At 48.7% G+C, this 10,267-nt stretch overlaps 1 long non-coding RNA gene across 1 annotated transcript; it reads right to left on the bottom strand.

The window, feature by feature from the left end:
• Positions 1–8,666: 8,666 nt before the first annotated feature.
• LOC129483020 (uncharacterized) lies at positions 8,667–10,221 on the bottom strand. Its single transcript, XR_008657876.2, has 2 exons — positions 10,095–10,221; positions 8,667–9,488 (listed from the first exon to the last, which is right to left on the bottom strand). It is a non-coding gene; the product is annotated as an uncharacterized lncRNA (long non-coding RNA).
• Between the last annotated feature and the right edge of the window lie 46 nt (positions 10,222–10,267).

Genomic DNA, 10,267 nt, shown 5'->3' on the forward strand with positions numbered 1-10,267 from the left:
TCTCTCTGAGGGTAGGGCTCTGGTTACACCTGGTCCCCCAGCCTCAAACCGGCATTGTCGCAGGCTCCTCCCAAGTCTGATAAGCCACAGGCCTGCCCTGGATGCTGGTGTCCATACCATCACCACTGTCTTGTTCAGGCTGTTTAATTCCTCCTTGCCAGCACTGCAGAAGACCCCCACCTCCAACTCCAATTCTAATCTCTTCCTCTCCTTTGACCTTCCACAAGGAGAAGGCTTGTGGAAGGCTCAAAACCTGAACATGTCACTCCTGATCGTGAAACCCCACCCTGTGTTCTTGCTACCCAAGGGGAGTCCAGACCTGGACACATGTGCACAGAGGCCCCCACCTGTCCATCCTCAGCCCTCACACCAGGGCTCCAGCTGGGCCCCAAACCCTCAGGTCCAAAGTGTCCTCTAAGCCCCATGCCAGGCCTTCCATCTAGAACTCCCTTCCTGATGCCCATTCTTTCAAGTATTCACTGAGCACCTGCCATGTCCAGGCCCTATCCTAGGTGCCAGGAATACACCATGGAACTGAAATTTGGGTGGGGTAACTGACAGTAAACAAAGACACAAGAATGCAGCAGATATTGGGAAGAGCTACAATGAGTCAAATTCAGGATCAGGATGCGAAGAACTGAATGAAAGAAGGAGACACAAGAAGAACGAAGAGGAAGGATGTCCCAGGTGGAGAAAAGAGCCCACACAAGGCCCCTGAGCAGGAGGGAAGGCAGAGAACAATGCAGCTAGAGGTGGTGAAAGGGACAGCAGAGATGGTCCAGAGCTAGGTGCCCCTGGAGCAGACGCTTCCTGCAGGAGGTAAATGAGGGATTGCTCTGGGGCTCAACACCTGTGGATGTCCACAAGCACGGAGACTCCATGAGGGCAGGAATCTCTGTTGTGCTTACTGAAGTATCCTAAGGGATGGAACCATGCACACAGTGTGTGCAGCGGGTGCAGCACCATGAATGATGGAATGAATGAACACAAATACATGACTCCGGGATTTGGTCACACAGAGGCTACTGGTGACCCTGACAAGTCGTGGAGACTCCAGAAGACTGACTGGCACTCGGGAGGTGAGACGGAGACAGGGACACATAGGCCTTGAAGGAGACTCAGCACACTGTGTTTAAAGGGTTTGCACGCCCCTGGGCTGGTGTGCTCCCTCGGGTTGGGGCCTGAACCCCATGCCTCTCTGCACCCTGCCAGCCAGCACAGCGTGCAGCCGCCACTTGGCACATGCTCAGTGAATGTTCATCAAACACAGGTATCATGTTGATGAACAATCAGTAGGTGACCAATGTCACTTCTCAGAATCCACCAGCCACCACTGGTCACACAACCTACTTAAGGGCAGGAGGCTGGCCATGTCACTATCATGACTGCCCTGGCAGGGAGGGAGATGACCCAGAGAGAAGCACAGAAAGTCTCTGCTGCTCTCCCCAAAAGCAAATCCCATTCCACCCGTAAATACCACAGGAGCCCTCACCTGGGGCCAGGTGCACACCTGCCTAGGAGCTCATGGTCTAGAAGTAGAGACAGCTCATAAGCCAACATTACAGCCCAGCGCTTTAAGAGAGGTGTGTCCCGGGGGGCCAGGTATTGGTAGGTGCTGCTCCAGTTGAGGGGATCAGAGAGGGAACTACAAGGCAGTAACACTTGCCCGTGGCCTAGAAGGATGGGCTGCAATTCTCCAGCCCACCAGCCCTGGAGATAGGACAATGCTACACTCCTAGGGTGTTACTGCCTTCTAGTATTGCCTAGTGGTAACTGCCTTGCCCAACTGGAGGATCAGAGAAGGGCAACGGTAAGGTCTGTCTTCTGCACTGTAAAATCCTTCCACAGAGTTCTAGTTTTTGCATGTAAAATCTTCTGAGTCATTAACATATTAGAAAACTCTGAAAGATAATTTAGAATTTCCTGATTATCAAAGAATCTACATCCCCCCTCCATTATTATAACCCTATGGTCAAGTTTTAGATCCTCACTATAATTCAGTAATGATTTCCACGACCAAAAATGATTTCGAGATTGTTAACTGAGTGAGTATCATCGGGGTTAACTCAGTGAAGCCTCAGAGTAGCGATTCGTCTCAGTATTGCTGATTGCCTTCAGTCACGTGCTGCTGGGCCTGTGTTCCAAGGGGCTACAGCGACAACACAGCGCAGTTCCACAGTGGGGACAACACTGGAAACCTTCCGTTCAGATCCTGTGATGCGCGTCAAGTGAAGCTTCTTCACTTCCAATACAATTAATATCGATTCTCGGGCCTGAAGGCATTTCAGCTTCAAAGTTCTTTGCAGTAGTTCGACTTTGCTCTGTGATATTTTGTCTTTTATATTTGACGTAATTTTTGTGTGTTTATGGTCTTTTGACATTTTTGCACATATTTGGTCCTATTCAAACCCTCTGAGCAATGTTACTCTGAAGGGTAGCTTACACCTGATAAAACAATTGGTGCTTTTTTACTGCAGCTTTATTGTCATGGTGGCCACCTACCTAGCTGTTTCTTTGGTGGTTGTTGTTTTTGGTACCTGAATCAAGGATAGGCCAGTCACTGTACTGGCCAGTAAAAGACAGTGAATGCAGAAACGGGGATTTCAGTTTTAACAGTGAATTCTGATGAACTAACTTCAAGCCCGGGAGAAAGAACACAGGGCTTAATTTTAGAATAAGTATTACATTGCTGATAATATAATCTAGTAACAATACTACCTTGATAACCATGCCACCATAATGAAATCAAATAATCACTCCAGTCCAACGATTGCAAGGACAGAACTAAAGTTAAAAAGGAAGTCAGATTTCATAGGGATGTTCAGACATTGTTCTCCCTTACCGCCCTTATCACATGCCCTAGTCATCTCATTTTTCAAATTTAGTTGATTTTTGTAAAGCACGATTTGGGGGAATATTTCCAAGAATCATTTAAAATTCCAGACTTAGGCTGAGCGCAGTTGCTGATGCCTGTAATCCCAGCACTTTGGGAGGCCGAGGCAGGAGGATCACTTGAGCTCAGGAATTCAAGAACAGCTTGGGCAACATGACAAAACCCTGTCTCTACAAAAAATACAAAAATTAGCCAGGCACGGTGGTGCATGCCTGTGGTCCCAGCTACTTGGGGGACTGAGACAGGAGGATTGCTTGACCCAGGGGTTGGAGGCTGCAGTGAGCCATGTTCGCACCACTGCCCTCCAGCCTGGGTGACAGAGTAAGACCCTGTCTGGGGAAAAAAAAAAAAAAAAAAGAAGAAGAAAGAAAATTCTAGAGTTATTATAGTCAACAATATGTAAAACAAATTAAATATGCAAACTTCGTAAAACCTCAGATGACATCACTGTGGTTCTTGATCATTGGTCTTCACCAGCTAATAATTTTTAAAGTGCTGCAACATTAGCAATCGGCCTACCTCAGAAAGAAAGCATAAAGAGAACTGAGTTTCTATTTTTAGACATAGTAATTTCACAGATATCAGAGAAGCAGACAGTGTACCAAATCAGTTGAGTCACATTTAAAAGGAGTGGTTGGGGGACGGGGAGAAAGGCTGCTCTATAGTGGAGAAAACAGATTAAATCATTTGACCCAGTTTTTGTGAGAGTGCTTTATAAGCAAACTTCAAGTATAAGTTCTATAATGTTTTATTAAATCTAGTTCTAAAGTGGATGTTTTAATTGAAATTTGAGGGTATATATTTTTTAAGATATTTAAATGTATCAAAGTTACAATATAAGCATGCCAAATATAAAAAAATAGATTTTGGAAATAAAAAAGTACAGTAAACGCTTTTAAAATCAAATTTTAACGCACATTCATGTCTTTCTCAATCAGGTGATTCATGAGTCAACAAAGCTGACTCTTAACAAAAGGAGTAAAGCTCTAAAATCTCCAAGATTTACAAACAAAAACAAACAAAAACCAGCCATTTGTTGTTGTTTTTTTTAATAGCTTTCGGATCAGATGATTTAGTGAGTACTTTTCACCACTGATGCATTATGTGTGCAGGGGCTCATGAAGCTTGATATCCAAATTGAACAAACGGCCTTGGCTCTCAGAACATTGTGGGAAAGAAACACCGCCGTTTGCCTTGCAGATGCACCATCCATGCTGCCGTTTGGAAAAGGCCACATAGACTAATGCCTTCTGGTGACTTCACCATTCTCGCCCACAGTCTGATGTCCCAGCCTGTGAATCCAGAACAGCCACTGTCAGCCCCCTCAGGCCTGTCCAGGAATCAGCAAAGCCTTTGTCTGGGGCAAAGCTGCCTCCGCTTTTCTTGTGGCCACTGCATGGAAGGGGGTAACTGATGGACTCCAGCACTCGTCCTCATCAGGCCCCAGCCCAGGGAGCTCGATGCACTGAGAGGACCAAGGCCTGGCACCACCATCTCCAGGCTCAGGCCAGCTGGATCTGGATCCCTGGGAGAGGCAGAACAGTCTCCCCTCCTCTGTGCCTCATAACCTTGAGCGCATACATGTCTCCAAGCATTTACCACTTGTATCAATAGTTTGTGTCTATTTCCGGGAGACAGAGCTGGTGCCATTTCCTTGAGGTTACAGATCATCTGGAAGTCACCTTTACAGTCCTTGAGGGTAGAAAGGGGTAGCCCCCTTTCCTGGTGTGTAAAATGGGAATTAGTCCTAAAAAGCAGGATCACGGTGCAGATGAGATCACAGTCGAGGACACGTAGCAGATAACTGTAACAACAGAAGCAGTCACTCTTCACCCCACTTCACAGCTTTGGGGATGTGGAATCCATCTTTTTTTTAACCAAAGAATGCCCATGGTGCAGATCTGAATGCAACAGTCTTCCTTACCTTTCATGATAGTAACTTAAGGAATAGCACATAAGAATTTTCTTAATTCATACAAAGTTTATAATCAAATAGAATTACTACTGTTATTACACACACACCAACACACCATCCTCTCCCAATCTTAAGACAAAAGGGTTTCTTAGAAACTGGTGTGGATCTAATGCGATCCAAGTATTATTGGTGGCATTTGTATGCTGAACTGGAGGGATATCCTCCAGGCATCTGCTCTTCAAGAACAACGATGGGGTGGCAAGAAGAGAGAGGAAGAGGTAATTAGGCCCTTTGGAGAAAATCAGCACTAATGCTTCTGGCTGGGAGGTCCTTAAGCTTAGTACCACTTTTCGTTTATGATAATGTTTACAGACAGGGCTTCTCAATTATGAGATCCCAGTGTGATCAACACTTAATCCCACCTAACTTCAACCATGCTGAAGAGGCACTACGGCCCAGGGCACTCCACTTCTGAGCATGTGGAGTGATATTCACTGCGAAGGTGGTTGTTGGAAACCATTTACACAGCAACCCAAAGTGTTCCTACCTTCCTCACTTTCCCCACTTCCCATTCTCTTCTCTTTTCTCTTTTTCTGTTTCACATACCTTTCAAAGGCCTTCCCATGCCGCTACACAGGAATACTGTTCTTATCTGCAGTAGGCTGACTAATGACCCTTAAAGATATCAAGTCCTGATCTCTAAAACCTCCAATGTTACCTTATATGAAAAAAGGGTCTTGCAGATGTAATTAAATTAAAAGATCTTGAGATGGGGAGATCATCCTGGATTCTCCTGGTAGGCCCTAAATGCTTTCCCAAGTGTCCCTTTATGAAAGAGGCAGAGAAGGCCAGGTGTGGTGGTGCACACCCGTAGGCCTAGCTACTTGGGAGGCTGAGGCTGGAGGATCACTTGAGCCCAGAAGTTCAAGGTTACATGAGCTATGAGTGCGCCACTATACTCCAGCCTAGGCAACAGAGCAAGATCAGGTGTCTAAAACAAAAACAAAACAAAACAAACCACCAAAGAAACAGGTAGAGGGAGATTTGACAGATAGAAAAGAGGTCATGTGAACACAGAGGCAGAGATCAGAGTGATGCAGCCACAAGCCCAGTAATGCTGGCAGCCAGCAGAGGCTGAAAGCAGGGCACTTTCTCTATATCCTCCAGGGGAAGTGTGGCCTTGCTCACACCTGGATTTCCATCCCCTAAGACCAACTTCAGATTTCTGGCCTCCAGAACTGTAAAAGAGTAAGTTTCTATTGTTTTAACCCACCAAGTTTGTAGAAAGCTATTACAGCAGCCACAGGAAACTAAAGAATTTTTTAAAGAGATAACTACCCAACCCATAGATTGAGCAAATCTGGACAGCCAGGCACCGATTCCAATGATGTGATGGTTAAGAGAATCAAAGCTGATTAAAACTTCCCACTTCCAAATATGCAGAAGCAGATATGTTAAACCCCATATAGACTTCCCTCCCCCAAATTATGAAAGGGCTGTTTGTTTGTTGTAAGAAATGCAAACCAACCTAATAGCATTAACACTGGAGAATCAGCTACCACTGTAATAGTGTCAGAGAGAAAACTCTAGCCATCGGGAACAGATGGCCCAGGACACAGCCCTAGCAACAGGCCCACAGCTCCGGGCATACACAAGTTAACAGACATGGTCTCTGTGCCAAGAGGCATACAAACTAGTGGAGAAATCGGCCTTTGAGCAGACGGGAATAGGTGAAATAGATGGTATAGTGGAGTCACTGAAGCACAGAGGGAGGCAGCTTCGGTCTGACACTTGAAATTGGATTTGCCTGCAGATTGAATAGGAAAAGGCCATCCCAGAAGTGCCTGTGCCAGGCTACATGGCTAGAGGGGTTGGCAAAGGCGAGGCAAGCAGAAAGCAAAGCCACCTTGGCAGGACAGGCCATGCCCAGTACTGAGGCCGCAGGCATCTGCAAGCCACATGGGATGGTGGGTGGGTATACAGCACCAGTGCAAGTTAACCCGAGTTGCATTTGGAAAGATAAATTTGACTGAAAAAAGACTAGACTGGGAAGGGAAGGAAGCAAAACTGAGGCAGGAACTTGGTTGCAATGGCTACAGATTGGACAGAGATGCTGCAGGCCAGAAACAGCTGAAGTAAGGCTGGTAAGGACAGGTTTAAGTGGCATTTAAGAGGTAGATTGATAGGAGTTAGTGACAGTTGAACGCAGACATTGAGAAATAACCATCAAGTTTCTGGCTTGGGTAGCAAAGCAGACAGCAGCATCTTTAATTAAGTAGGACACAGTCAAGGATGGAAAAAATGGTTCAAGGGCAGATAGAATGTCGATAGGAAGTCCAGCTGTGAGCTTGCTGTGTGCACAGCTGTGGGTTGTCCGCAGGGTGTCTAATGAGGTGGCTGCATAAACAAGGTGCATTTTGTATAAAAGAACATATGTGTCTATGGTGTGAGAGATCCTGTTTGGGATGTTTCAGTGTACGGCTAACACCAAGAAGCAGAGGGAGATTTGACAGACAGAAAGCCCTGTGAACACACAGGCAGAGATTGGAGTGATACAGCCACAAGCTCAGAAATGCTGGCAGCCACCAGAAGCTGAAACAGGTACGGAATTTAGACTGAAAGTCAAGCATTGGGCAGGCAAAGGCAAACAAGAAACCTGTAGGGGGGATGAGAGGGTGCTGGCTGGCAAAGCCAATATCACGTACACGAATGGTGTCAACAAAACCTGCACCAGGTGTTATGGGAGCACAGAAGAGGGAGCACCAACCCTAGATACAGATGAGAAGGTGCCAGTCAGGTGGGGTGGGGAGGTGGTGGAATCCTAGAGGAAGAAACACCAATCAAGATGAAATTATCCTGTTAAAACAGGGTGGTAGTGGTGGGGGCAATAGCTCAGACAGAGGGGACAACACACTTGAAGCCCAGAAGCCCAGAGGCAAGAGACAGAGCAAGACTAGTTTAGAGGCCTGAGTGTCAGAGTGGAGGTGGGGGAGAGATGGGGGAGGCTGGGCCAAGTCCTCAGGCACTTGTGCGTTGTGGTTTGAACTCTCACCTAGGCAATGGAGAGCCATTAAACCCTAAGCAAGGGAGTGGCATGATCCCTTTTGCTGTTTAGAAAAATCGCTTTGGCTGTAATGTGAGGGTGGATTAAAGGAGGAAACCTGGAGGCTGGGAGAGCAGTTAAGTGGTTATGTTACCAGAGAAACATTCAGAAGGTCGGACGGACAGGACCTGGGGATAGATCCAATACTGGAAGTGAGGGAGGAGCCCACCATGGTGCCCACATTCCTGGCTCCAGCAACTGGGCACATGTTCCAGGCATGGATGAGACTGCAAAGGGTGTGTGTGCCAAGAAACCCAGTGCGAGCATGGGCAGGGGCAGAAGGGCCAACACAGCCGGCCCAGGAGGAGCAGTCAGCCAAGAGGTGGGAAATCCAGGGAATGAGGCGTAACTGAAGTAATCAGTGCTGAAGCAATTGGAAGCGTGTCACAAATCAAAGAGAGCAACTGAAAGATGCAACGGTTTCTGCCAGATTTGGCAGTTAGGTCAATTCCAGTGAAATGGTGAGGCCAAGAGCCTGATCATATAGCTCAAAGCAGAGACACCAATGTGTATAGTCCTGAAGAAGGTTGAAAAAACAAAAAACAAAACAAAACAAACAGCTAAGCAGGTGGCTAGAAACGGATCGCTCAAGAGAGGCTGCTTCCAGCATGTGGTAAAGCAAGTCCTAGTTTTCTCTCCTATAAAACTAGGATAGCAGCACACGCTCCCCCAGCCTAATCACAGGGGACCCAAAAACTCAAGGTTCTTTGAAGACTTATAATCACTGTTGCCTTCTACCTTCAGAACAGAGTCACTTTGTGCTTTTCTACCATACAGTTCAAAATACAGACACTCTTTAGGCTGGGCATGGTGGCTCACGCCTGCAATCCAAGCACATTGGGAGGCTGAGGTGGGTGGATTGCTTGAGACCAAGAGTTTGAAACCAGCCTGAGCAACATGGTGAAACCCCATCTCTACCAAAAATACAAAAATTAGCTAGGTGTGATGGATGCACCTATAGTCCCAGCTACTGCAGAGGCTGAAATGGGAGGATGGCTTGAGCCAGGGAGTGGAGGCTGCAGTGAGCTGAGATCATGCCACTGCACGCCAGCCTGGGGGTGACAGAGACTCCATCTCGGAAGAAAAAAAAAAAAACTTTTTAAAGTTTTTTAAAGTTGTAGGAGAAAATTTTTAGGTGCAAGATTCTTTATGTAAGACTAAGAGTCCTCTTAAAATTAGTCAAACTAATAACAATCGTCAACAGAGCTGTTAACTTGGGAACAAGTTTTTAATTTGTCTCAATCTAATGTCTGTCTTTCACATACTTCCAAACATTAAATTATTTTATCTAGTGCATACAACTTTCAAAAACTGTATTTGGAAATTAACAGACGCTTGACAATTATTAACAGGTGTTTTACATTCCGGAGGTTGAGTGTCTGCGGGAGACCGGTCCCTGCAGGAGGCACTCCCCCTTCACCTGCGACCCGGGCTGGGAGAACACGTGGAGGCCTCTGTTGAGCGGTCTCCGCCAACGAGGCTTTCCTCCCGGTCGGTGTTGGCAGTGTGGCATTTCTGTTATCTAATTTCTGGTTTTGACTGAAAGCGAAGTGAATTTTGTGAAAGTTGTAATATCTCTGCAAAAAAAAGATCACAGCCCTCCGATGAGCGGGGCACTATGCAAAGTTTCCGGCTGCCTGCGGGCCGCTGTGGACGCCCCGGCGGGGGTCAGCGCCGGCCCACAGGAGTCACCCTCGGACCGACCCCCATCTGCGCGGCAAACAAGCCCGGACGCCCTGGCCGCGGCCGCCGGGTCCCCGCCCAGGGGCCCGGTGGCCAGGTTGCGTCGGGAGGAGGAAATGGAAGCGCTCTGAGCGACTATCGGCCGGAGCCGCCCCCCGCGGGCTTCCCTCGCGGGCCGGGAGCGTCTGCCGCCGACCCGAGGACCGCAGGGCCCCAATCGCCGCCCGCGCCCGTCAGAAAGCCGCGCGTCGCTCCCGTCGCTGTCGGGGTCGTCGGCTCGGGGAGTCGCCCGCCGTCCACCGGTGCACGGGAGCGCGTCCTCCCCTCCGAGAGACTAAGCGGCCGCGCCACGCATCCCGCCGCGCCGGAAGCGGGGACTACTGGCCCAGCTGGGAAGGACCGCGGCCGAATGACCCGGGGCGACCCCGCGGCAAGGGCGCCTCCGGCAGGCGGCAAAGTCCCCTGAGAATCGGCGCGCTCCTCGCCGCGACGGACTCCACCTGGCCGGGGCGCTCGGCCTCCTCGCCGTGGCCCCCAGCCCGGCCGCCTCCACTAAGGGCCGCCGCAGGCTCCCCTCGGGGACCCAGGGCGCGGGCTTGCAGCGCGGCGGCGTCCGTTCGGCGCGCGGCTCCTGGCAGGCCCGCCCTCCCCCGTCCCCCTGCGCCGCGAGCCC

This window comes from Symphalangus syndactylus, chromosome 5, assembly GCF_028878055.3.
Source record: "Symphalangus syndactylus isolate Jambi chromosome 5, NHGRI_mSymSyn1-v2.1_pri, whole genome shotgun sequence".
In the NCBI taxonomy this organism is placed as follows: Eukaryota; Metazoa; Chordata; class Mammalia; order Primates; family Hylobatidae; genus Symphalangus; species Symphalangus syndactylus.